We start from the raw sequence: 12043 nt of genomic DNA, 5'->3' as shown, positions 1-12043 counted from the left end.
GGGACCACCCAACTCACACTGGGAATGTATAGTGGGTCCCTCCATAGACTGCCCCCCTGGGACCATCCAACACACACTGGGAATGTATAGTGGATCCCTCCATAGACTGCCCCCCTGGGACCGTCCAACTCACACTGGGAATGTATAGTGGGTCCCTCCATAGACTGCCCCCCTGGGTCCACCCAACTCACACTGGGAATGTATAGTGGGTCCCTCCATAGACTGCCTGCCCCCCTGGGACCATCCAACACACACTGGGAATGTATAGTGGGTCCCTCCATAGACTGCCCCCTGGGACCATCCAACTCACACTGGGAATGTATAGTGGGTCCCTCCATAGACTGCCCCCCTGGGTCCACCCAACTCACACTGGGAATGTATAGTGGGTCCCTCCATAGACTTCCCCCTGGGTCCACCCAACTCACACTGGGAATGTATAGTGGGTCCCTCCATAGACTGCCCCCCTGGGTCCACCCAACACACACTGGGAATGTATAGTGGGTCCCTCCATAGACTGCCCCCCTGGGACCATCCAACTCACACTGGGAATGTATAGTGGGTCCCTCCATAGACTGCCCCCCTGGGACCATCCAACTCACACTGGGAATGTATAGTGGGTCCCTCCATAGACTGCCCCCCTGGGACCACCCAACACACACTGGGAATGTATAGTGGGTCCCTCCATAGACTGCCCCCCTGGGTCCACCCAACTCACACTGGGAATGTATAGTGGGTCCCTCCATAGACTGCCCCCCTGGGTCCACCCAACACACACTGGGAATGTATAGTGGGTCCCTCCATAGACTGCCCCCCTGGGACCATCCAACTCACACTGGGAATGTATAGTAGGTCCCTCCATAGACTGCCCCCCTGGGTCCACCCAACTCACACTGGGAATGTATAGTGGGTCCCTCCATAGACTGCCCCACTGGGTCCACCCAACACACACTGGGAATGTATAGTGGGTCCCTCCATAGACTGCCCCACTGGGTCCACCCAACACACACTGGGAATGTATAGTGGGTCCCTCCATAGACTGCCCCCCTGGGTCCACCCAACTCACACTGGGAATGTATAGTGGGTCCCTCCATAGACTGCCCCCCTGGGTCCACCCAACTCACACTGGGAATGTATAGTGGGTCCCTCCATAGACTGCCCCCCTGGGTCCACCCAACTCACACTGGGAATGTATAGTGGGTCCCTCCATAGACTGCCCCCCTGGGTCCACCCAACTCACACTGGGAATGTATAGTGGGTCCCTCCATAGACTGCCCCCCTGGGACCACCCAACACACACTGGGAATGTATAAGGGCTTATTTCTATATACCAAAGACACTGAAAGGGGCTCAAACTGATGTACCAAAGAAGATTACATTTACACGGCAATCATTTCGGAGCACTTCCCGTGCCGGATGAAATGGGAAATGATGTAAAATGTCTATTTTCCGACAGCCTGTTATTTAATAATCATAATAATAATAATAATGCTGGTAATAATATGCTCCAATGTAGCTGTGCAGCCGCTGTTCAGTATCATTTATCTGAGACTAACTGGGTTATGGAGATGGGACCCAGGGGAACCTGTGCCAAGGACTAAAGATCATCACTGATATTTAAAAAGTGCAGAATTAAAAAAAAAAAGAGAGAAATTAATTTTGTGTGAATAGTGCTCCAAGGGAAACATGAATATTTAGCAAACAAACATTGGGGAATGAGTTACAGGGTACGGAAAGGAATGGCAGGATAATCACGGGGGGCTGATATACAGAGAATCTCGCTGGGGTGGATATTTGCCCTGGGAGACAATGATTGCTATTAGTTTGAAATCAAGTTCTTTAGAGCTGTGACGGCGGGGGGCATGGGGGACTTGTGCAGAACTGTATCTCGTGTAAAACTCTAAATAGAACCACAACTATACTCACTCCAGTTCCTTGTTTATCCGCCCATACTTACCCTTTATTTCCTGCTCTCATTACCTTTATCCTCTTCCCTCCATCTCCCAACTCAGAGCAGGGCTTTGTGCTCCAGTCTCTTCTTTTCTCCTCCTTTCTCTCTTCCTTTTCTTTCCATAGTTCCCCCTTATCTTCTTCTGTGTGCCCCTCTCTCCCAATCACTTCATCTCCCTATCTTCTATCCTCCCCTCTTTCTTTCGGTTCTCTTTGATACTTTCACTTTCTTTTTACCCAATTACATCCCTCTTTCATCCCTTTCTCCTCTGAATCTTCATTTTCTTTTATTTTCCTTTATCTTTCTCCATTTCTGCTTACCACCCATTTATCTTTAAGTTCAGCTCATTTTTTATCACTCACCCTTTTTTCTGCTCCCCTTTCCCATTCGAGGTCTCATCTTTCCCTTTATATTCCCTTCCTTGCCTGCTTTCTTACCCTTCTTCCCTTTCTCCTGCCCCTTCAGTCCCTTTACCCAATACATCCTTCCCCTTATGCTCTCATCTCTATCCATTACAAGAGACCTGGTGGGTAAATATTTATCTCTATCTGTAATTATCTTACATAAGATTTTTAAATGTTTTTTTTCTAATGCTGTCCTCTTCTTATGATGTCTCTTCCAATTTGCATCAACAGCACTTCTGTTTAATTTAATGGTTATCGGGATAAGGCAGTTACAGGTTGGGTCAAATAGTGGATCCAGCAGGCCATGGGTCCGGGTTGGGTCTAGGTTTAAAAAATTGGTTTAGTGCATAGTGTTTAGTACTCCTTGCCCCTTCTCTCATTCCCCTTCTGTTCGGCTCTCCCCTATCTCACCCCTGTATACAGAGGAAAGAGGAGAAAGTGTAGGGAAACAGAAGTGGCCAAAAGAGGTCACGGATGGAAAGGAATAGAAGAGAGGGAAAAGAATGTCAGAGGGAGGGGTAAATATAATGTGAAGTGGGGACAGAAGGGGACAGGGATAGCCTAGGGCAGCCCTATAATATATCCAGCCCTCCGGTACCCCGCAACAAACTGTAAGCTCTACATGGCCTGGGTTGTGTTGTTTCATTTAAAAGGCTATATAAGAATAAAGGCAATAGTGATAATCAGTTTTCCTGTTTTTATAATATATATTAAATTAGGACCCCATTGGGCCCTCTACACTCCCAGGTACCCGGCAATTGCAGGGTCTTCTTCCTTTGTAATAAGGCCCTAGGCCTCCCCTGAAGCCTGAGCTATAAAATGGGGATGAAATGCAAACTTTTAGTGAAACAGCGGTATGTACAAACACACTGCGCCTTGGATGGAAATAAAAATGGCAGTGGGTAAAGATCAGACCTAATGCTGCAGCCTTAGTGGTGCTGAGCAGGGACAGGCGAAACAAAGAACTTGAGCAGCTTCTGGAATGCCCTACCTTGTGCTAATAATTGGCTGCATTGCGCCATCTAGTGTTTAGTAAGAAGAAAGCAGCTCATGCCAAATTAAACCGTAATAGAGTAATGCTTCAGATTGGGGGTTTATAAACAGGCTTTCCCTAAGGGGTTAATAGACAGCCTCATCCCCTGCAGGTCCCCTTATTTTTTATTTAGTTCCCACCCCACAGAAACTGTACTTTTTGTTTTATTAATGAGCGTATTGCTGTGTGATCAAACTGAATAGGAGCTCCACAATTGCATTTTCAACCAAACCCCCTTAGCACAGAGTATATCTGATTGTGTGGAATGTAGGTGTATATGGCATTAACCTTTCCTTATTGTCCCCTTTCAGTTCATACCCTTAGACAGAGGGCTGACTGGGCATTGCTGAGAGAATAGCCCCATTTGGGCATAGGCATGCCCTGTGAGATAAGAATCCACCACTGGCCTAGCACTGTCAGGTGATTTCAGCTTAGTGGTAAAAATAATGCTAGGGCAGTAGCCTATTCCCATTTCTTGGCCTCCTTTCATGGAGAAGCATGGATGGTCCTGGGTGCCTGAGGCAAGGTATGAATAAAGAAGGGGCAATGGGGTAATAGAGACATGTCATGTAAAGCTGGAAACAAGGGAACCCATAAACCAAAGCTAGATACAATCCATTTGGTCTAAAGGGACTTGGGCATTAAGCCTATTAAGGCTCTGCATTTGAACACTACATTAAACTGTAACAAATAACCCTGTCTGGCTTTTAACATAATGAAGAGTTTGTGTAACATCCTTACCATTCGAGCCCATAAAATGTTAATGTCATTTATTTAAGAAGCATTGGTGCCTAGATCTTTGTAGGTGCACTAAACCTGTGAAAAATCCTTCTTCTGTACTAACGGCAAGGGCCCATTTATGGCAAAGAGTCCTGTCATATAATACATTCAGCTGGGAGAGATGGTGCCTATAGTAGCAGTGCGATAATAGCCTCTGGGAAGGGACTGGGGCTGTGGGATAGCAGGTATAGTAGGGAGAGATGGTGCCTATAGTAGCAGTGGGGGGATAATAGCCTCTGGGAAGGGACTGGGGCTGTGGGATAGCAGGTATAGTAGGGAGAGATGGTGCCTATAGTAGCAGTGGGGGGATAATAGCCTCTGGGAAGGGACTGGGGCTGTGGGATAGCAGGTATAGTAGGGAGAGATGGTGCCTATAGTAGCAGTGGGGGGATAATAGCCTCTGGGAAGGGACTGGGGCTGTGGGATAGCAGGTATAGTAGGGAGAGATGGTGCCTATAGTAGCAGTGGGGGGATAATAGCCTCTGGGAAGGGACTGGGGCTGTGGGATAGCAGGTATAGTAGGGAGAGATGGTGCCTATAGTAGCAGTGGGGGGATAATAGCCTCTGGGAAGGGACTGGGGCTGTGGGATAGCAGGTATAGTAGGGAGAGATGGTGCCTATAGTAGCAGTGGGGGGATAATAGCCTCTGGGAAGGGACTGGGGCTGTGGGATAGCAGGTATAGTAGGGAGAGATGGTGCCTATAGTAGCAGTGGGATAATAGCCTCTGGGAAGGGACTGGGGCTGTGGGATAGCAGGTATAGTAGGGAGAGATGGTGCCTATAGTAGCAGTGGGGGGATAATAGCCTCTGGGAAGGGACTGGGGCTGTGGGATAGCAGGTATAGTAGGGAGAGATGGTGCCTATAGTAGCAGTGGGGGGATAATAGCCTCTGGGAAGGGACTGGGGCTGTGGGATAGCAGGTATAGTAGGGAGAGATGGTGCCTATAGTAGCAGTGGGGGGATAATAGCCTCTGGGAAGGGACTGGGGCTGTGGGATAGCAGGTATAGTAGGGAGAGATGGTGCCTATAGTAGCAGTGGGGGGATAATAGCCTCTGGGAAGGGACTGGGGCTGTGGGATAGCAGGTATAGTAGGGAGAGATGGTGCCTATAGTAGCAGTGGGATAATAGCCTCTGGGAAGGGACTGGGGCTGTGGGATAGCAGGTATAGTAGGGAGAGATGGTGCCTATAGTAGCAGTGGGGGGATAATAGCCTCTGGGAAGGGACTGGGGCTGTGGGATAGCAGGTCCTGTAATTTTTGCAGCATTACTTGCCACAGCCCTGGTTACAGCTCCTATGAATACACTGTATGTGACTGGCTCTCAGACTGGATAAAGCTTGGATAACAGATCCTTATGACACAGGCAGAAACAAAATGATTAGATACTTTGGCTGTGGATCTAATGAGTCACTTGCACAATCATTGCCTGGAAGCGCTTTTATAGTAAGGTATTGCTTTCTCATCATGAATCAGATGTTATTTCATAACCGGCTCTTGTATCTGATGATTATCGGCCATTGCTGTATAACTGGCACATCTAATGAGTCAAGGTTTAAAAAAAAGTAAGAGCTGAAAGTGAAGTGTATGACCAATTGCATCCACAGAACTGTCCTTCCCTGCATATTTATGTACGTGGGAGCTGGCCTACTGCTTGCCTTGATATCCTTAACCTTCTATGTTGACTGAGCAATGACTTGCTGCTACTTGAACTTGCTTGGGGTAAATAATATACAAAGGTCTATGAAGGTGTATGAAGATTCTCATTTATCCATGATGTACAGTTGAACTATGACTAAAGCAACTGGACTTTCTGAGGTTTCTTACATAGTTACATAGTTACATACTAGGGTTGAAAAAAGACCAGAGTCCATCAAGTTCAACCCTTCCAAGTAAACCCAGCACGCACAGCCTATACTTACCAATCTATACACTCACAAACATAAACTATATATACAACCAGTAATACTAACTGTAGATATTAGTATCACAATAGCCTTGGATATTCTGCTTGTTCAAGAACTCATCCAGGCCCCTCTTATAGGCATTAACAGAATCTGCCATTACCCCATCACTAGGGGGGGCATTCCCCAACCTCACTGCCCTCCCCGTGAGGAACCCCCCGACGCTGCTTCAAATGGAAGCTCCTTTCCTCTAATCTAAAGGGGGGGCCTCTGGTGCGCTGATTGTTTTTATGGGAAAAAAGAACCCCCCCTATCTGCCTATAATCCCCTCTAATGTACTTGTACAGAGTAATCATGTCCCCTCGCAAGCGCCTCTTTTCCAGAGAAAACAACCCCAACCCTGACAGTCTAACCTCATTATTTAACCCTTCCATCCCCTTTACCAGTTTAGTTGCAGTCTCTGCACTCTCTCCAGCTCATTAATATCCTTCTTAAGGACTGGAGCCCAAAACTGCCCCCCATATTCACTGTAACTGCCCCCCATACTCACTGTCACTGCCCCCCATACTCACTGTCACTGCCCCCCATACTCACTGTCACTGCCCCCCATACTCACTGTCACTGCCCCCCATACTCACTATAACTACCCCCCATACTCACTGTCACTGCCCCCCATACTCACTGTCACTGCCCCCCATACTCACTGTCACTGCCCCCATACTCACTGTCACTGCCCCCCATACTCACTGTAACTGCCCCCCATACTCACTGTAACTGCCCCCCATACTCACTGTAACTGCCCCCCATACTCACGGTGAGGCCTTACCAGGGACCATTAAGAGGCAAAATTATGTTCTCATCCCTTGAGTCAATGCCATTTTTATACAAGACAGCACTTTATTTGCTTTAGTAGCCACAGAATGACACTGCCTGGAATTACAAAAACTCCTAGATCCTTCTCCATTAAGGATCCCCCCAACAAACTACCATTCAGATAGTTTGGGTTTATATTATTTCTTGAAAACGTTTCACCACTCATCCGAGTGGCTTTTTCAGAAGAAATGTGAAGATCAAGTCAAAGAAACCAGAGTTCAAAATGGGAAACACCAGTAGCAACACACCAGTAAGCAAGGAAGGCATCCATGCCCAATGCAAGTAGCCCCGGGAGTCAGACTCCGATACGGACATGGCGTCGGGTGCATGGATTGGCACACAAAATCCTCAGTTGGCTGAAGCTGAAGAACATGGAAACTGGAGATCAAAAGCAACTGGGGTGATTTGTCAGATAATCTTGAAGGACCAATTACACTGTTGTGCCAATCTTCTAGAAGGGTAAGAAAGTCTCAGATTCCACATAGAAAGCCATACTTGCACACCAACCTTAAATTCTGGATCTTCTTGTCAGCAAAATAACTGGGGACGATCAGGTATGGGTGGTGGATAAAGGCCCAGAGGATATTGTCAGAAGGCTTTGCCTTTCTCGGTGGAGGCTGTTCAAGGCTCACAGCTACCTGCTTGGGATCCATGTGTGTAGGAGGGATGGGCAGGAGTCTAGAGGAAACCACTCTATCCACACACTGTGCAGCACTCACTTTCCTTTCTAGATGGTCATTTGCCCAATAAAGTGCAGACTCTCTTCCTTGCACTTCACACATTTATTTCACAATTGCATATCAGGGGATTTATGCACACAGTTATTCAATGAAACCATTTGCACTTTACTAACTTGTAGTAAGTCATATCAAGGCATATCTTCATCAACTCCCCTGTTACTTTGGGACTTTCTATCCCCACCTGTCTCCTAGCAGTCTGGCACTCCTCACTGGTGCTCTTTTCAAGACAGGACTTTTCTGTAGCAACCTTGGCCTGAAGCCTAATTCATCCACTAACTGGCCCTGCACTACCCCTAGGCTCTCTCACTAACGGGGTATCCATTAGGGCCTAGTCCCCATAACTGTCACGATCAGTAACCCAAAACCCAGAACAATTGCCAAGGTCCCGGCCACAGCTCACACTTCTGCCTATAACAGCCACCTTTGTCTTTGGGTGGAGCCCTCCGCTACTCGGGTGCCCCCAGGTCTTAAAGTGAGAGGGTCAGGGCAAAGGTTCTGAGTGAGCAAGGGAACAAGCTCGGTGGGCAAGTGGGCTCCTGGTTCAAATCCAGTTGGGATGTTACACTAACTCCTTGTTGGGGCTTTGGGCTGCCTGTGCACACTTGCCTACCTGTCTCGTACACCTAGTCTCGTGTCTCGTGCACCTAGTGCTCGCTCTTACTTTAAGCTATTACTAGCTAAACCTCTACTGGTGCCAGGTCTGACTTAACCTCCTACAGAAGATGTTGTCAAGACCACCGGAATGGGTGTCTCTGGCCTTTTTATACTTTTTTTGGCCTACACTGACACCTGGTGGCTGTGGTATCAAGTACACATAACCTGTTTGCTAGAATGTCTTTGAGTCTTAGGGCTCTGGCACACGGGGGAGATTAGTCGCCCGCGATTAACTCCCTGTTCGCGGGCGACTAATCTCCCCGAGTTGCCTACCCCTGCCATCCCACCGGCGAACATGTAAGTCGCCGGCGGGATGGCAGACGCGGCGGCGCGATTTCGCGCAAATCGCCGAAAAATTTCCGGAAATCGCCCCGCCGCGTCTGCCATCCCGCCGGCGACTTACATGTTCTCCGGTGGGATGGCAGGGGTAGGCAACTCGGGGAGATTAGTCGCCCGCGAACAGGGAGTTAATCGCGGGCGACTAATCTCCCCCGTGTGCCAGAGCCCTTATAGAGTCCCTGAAGCAACCGCCCGCCCCTAAATCATAACTGGAACCTACGGGAGACTTCTTCCCTCGCTGTGAAGAAAGTAGTAGAGAAATAAGGGGACAGGTAAGACGGTCAGTCAGAAGATGGCCAAACCACAATACAAGCAATTAAGATGCTTGGGTTCCGATTTGCCCAAGGAAGTAGCTGAGGGGACTGGTGAAGGTGACCCCAGAAACCAGAGGGGTGGACTTCTCAAAAGGCCTTTCCCTCAGACAACGATCTGACTGGATTGCGTGTACAAGCAATGCCAATGCCAAGCCAATGAATGAATGCCGAGCCAATGAATGAATGCCGAGCCAATGAATGAATGCCGAGCCAATGAATGAATGCCGAGCCAATGAATGAATGCCGAGCCAATCAATGAATGTCGAGCCAATCAATGAATGCTGATCCAGTCAATGACTGCTGAGCCAATTAATGAATGCCGAGCCAATCAATGAATGCCGAGCCAATCAATGAATACTGAGCCAATCAATGAATGCCGAGCCAATCAATGAATGCTGATCCAGTCAATGACTGCTGAACCAATCAATAAATGCCGAGCCAATCAATGAATGCCGAGCCAGTCAATGAAAGGCTGCCCCATCGGTTGCAGGATGCTGAGGATGGTGACATATGGTTGCCATGGCTTGGACATGGCTCAACATCATTCCAATGAAGGCTGTTTGGTTCCAACAGACTTGACTGGGGTTCTCCTGATTTAAAGGGGAATTATAAATCCAACCTTGGTCTGTTCATCAGCATAAAAGGAGGAACACATCCATGCCACCCCCTGGCCGTTTAAAGATACATTGCTGCCAGCAGCAGGCAACTCTGTATTCAGGGGGCAAATGCAGTTCTCCCACTCAGCTTTTTTGGACTTTGCACCCTAGTGCTCGCTCTTACTTTAAATATATCAGTAGCTAAACCTCCCCTACCGGTGCGGTTATGATGTTGTCTTTGCCGCACCCTCCAGTCGTGACCACCAGATGTCAGTGTCTCTACCCTTTTCATACCTTTTTGCACCCTGACTTTTTGCCATTGGGCAGAAGTTATGTCCGGGGCAGAAGGGGGAATGCCTACATGCCTGCACCCTGCACATAGCAAATGACTCAGGTTATAAACCCAGCCATGATGCTGTCCCCCTGTGCCCCCTAGTTTTGCTATAGATGTTGCCAAAAAACATAATTACAGATGCAAGAAAATTCACCAATGAGAATTCTACTGATAAAACACCATTATAAATGCAAAAGAACTGACCAGTGAGAATGCTGATTCCCAGCACTATAACAGGCATCTTGCTGTTACCTTACATATAGAGATAATTATATCATTTTCTTCCTTCATTATATGGCACAGGAATCAGACATGGGGATAAAGGGACAGACTTGTTCAGTGCTGGGAAACTGTGCTTATTGCTCCCAACTCCAATTGCAGGAACAGAGATCTGGGAGCCAGAATTATACAGATCAGCTGGGATTCTCATTGGGGGATTTCTTGCATTTTAAAGCAGTCACTGCCTGTGAAGATTTGCGAAAAAGCTTAGAAAAAGTTTTATTGTGCAATATTGCTTTAAGAACACAACGCTGATGTTGCTGGACTACAGCTCCCAGCATGCCTCTGCCTTCATTATATGTTACATTATTCTGGGATTTGTAGTCCAGTAACAGCTGAGTAACGTTTGATTGGTTGAGCAGTGCTGTGCGGCAGGGTTTACATCCCCTTTAACGCACTTCAATGTGACATGATAACAACTGAGCCCCATTACAGGTAGCGCAAAACAAATAAAATAGAATAATAAATATTTGGATTATAATTCCATTATAAAATAACCCCCCTGCCCCATGAGAATAATCTCCTATGTTTGGGCAGAAAATCAGATCCCTGCTGATTCGGAGCATGTCGGGTCACAGCGAACTGAATTCTCCTCAAGCCATAACAAGCCCCAGATACCTTTTGTGTTTTAATAGCCAAGGGGCAAGAGGTGGCCAACAGGCTCTGCCGCCATCTGTAATTACCATGGGAAGAGACATGTTATTAACAGGTTATTCCCCTGCATACCCAAAGTGACCTTCACTATACAGCCGGTCACGTGCAGCCTCTGGACTGGCGGCCTCTACCCCCTGATATCCTGCGAGCCCAATGCACCAACTGGGGGGTAAATGAGTGTCAGTTTTGGCAAACTGCTTGCAAGTCACACTGTATGTTTCTCCTTATTGCAGCAACGCTACAGGCTGAGTTATACTGGGAACTCGTGTATTATAAGGGATAATGTACCCCCTACTGTAAATGATAAGGATATTAGCAGTCACTGAGGGGTTCTGTGCCCATATAAAGGCACAAGGCTGCAGGCTGAGTTATACAGGGAACTCTGAGTATCACTCATGTATTATAAGGGATAATGTACCCCCTACTGTAAATGATAAGGATATTAGCAGTCACTGAGGGGTTCTGTGCCCATATAAAGGCACAAGGCTGCAGGCTGAGTTATACAGGGAACTCTGAGTATCACTCATGTATTATAAGGGGTAATGTACCCCCTACTGTAAATGATAAGGATATTAGCAGTCACTGAGGGTTCTGTGCCCCCATATAAAGGCACAAGGCTGCAGGCTGAGTTATACAGGGAACTCTGAGTATCACTCATGTATTATAAGGGATAATGTACCCCCTACTGTAAATGATAAGGATATTAGAAGTCACTGAGGGGTTCTGTGCCCCCCATATAAAGGCACAAGGCTGCAGGCTGAGTTATACAGGGAACTCTGAGTATCACTCATGTATTATAAGGGATAATGTACCCCCTACTGTAAATGATAAGGATATTAGAATTCACTGAGGGGTTCTGTGCCCATATAAAGGCACAAGGCTGCAGGCTGAGTTATACAGGGAACTCTGAGTATTACTCATGTATTATAAGGGATAATGTACCCCCTACTGTAAATGATAAGGATATTAGCAGTCACTGAGGGGTTCTGTGCCCATATAAAGGCACAAGGCTGCAGGCTGAGTTATACAGGGAACTCTGAGTATCACTCATGTATTATAAGGGATAATGTACCCCCTACTGTAAATGATAAGGATATTAGCAGTCACTGAGGGGTTCTGTGCCCATATAAAGGCACAAGGCTGCAGGCTGAGTTATACAGGGAACTCTGAGTATCACTCATGTATTATAAGGGA

The sequence above is a fragment of the Xenopus tropicalis genome, chromosome 10 (genome assembly GCF_000004195.4).
Source record: "Xenopus tropicalis strain Nigerian chromosome 10, UCB_Xtro_10.0, whole genome shotgun sequence".
Classification (NCBI taxonomy): Eukaryota; Metazoa; Chordata; class Amphibia; order Anura; family Pipidae; genus Xenopus; species Xenopus tropicalis.
The sequence above is the reverse complement of the archived record's forward strand: the minus strand, read 5'-3'. Positions refer to the sequence as shown.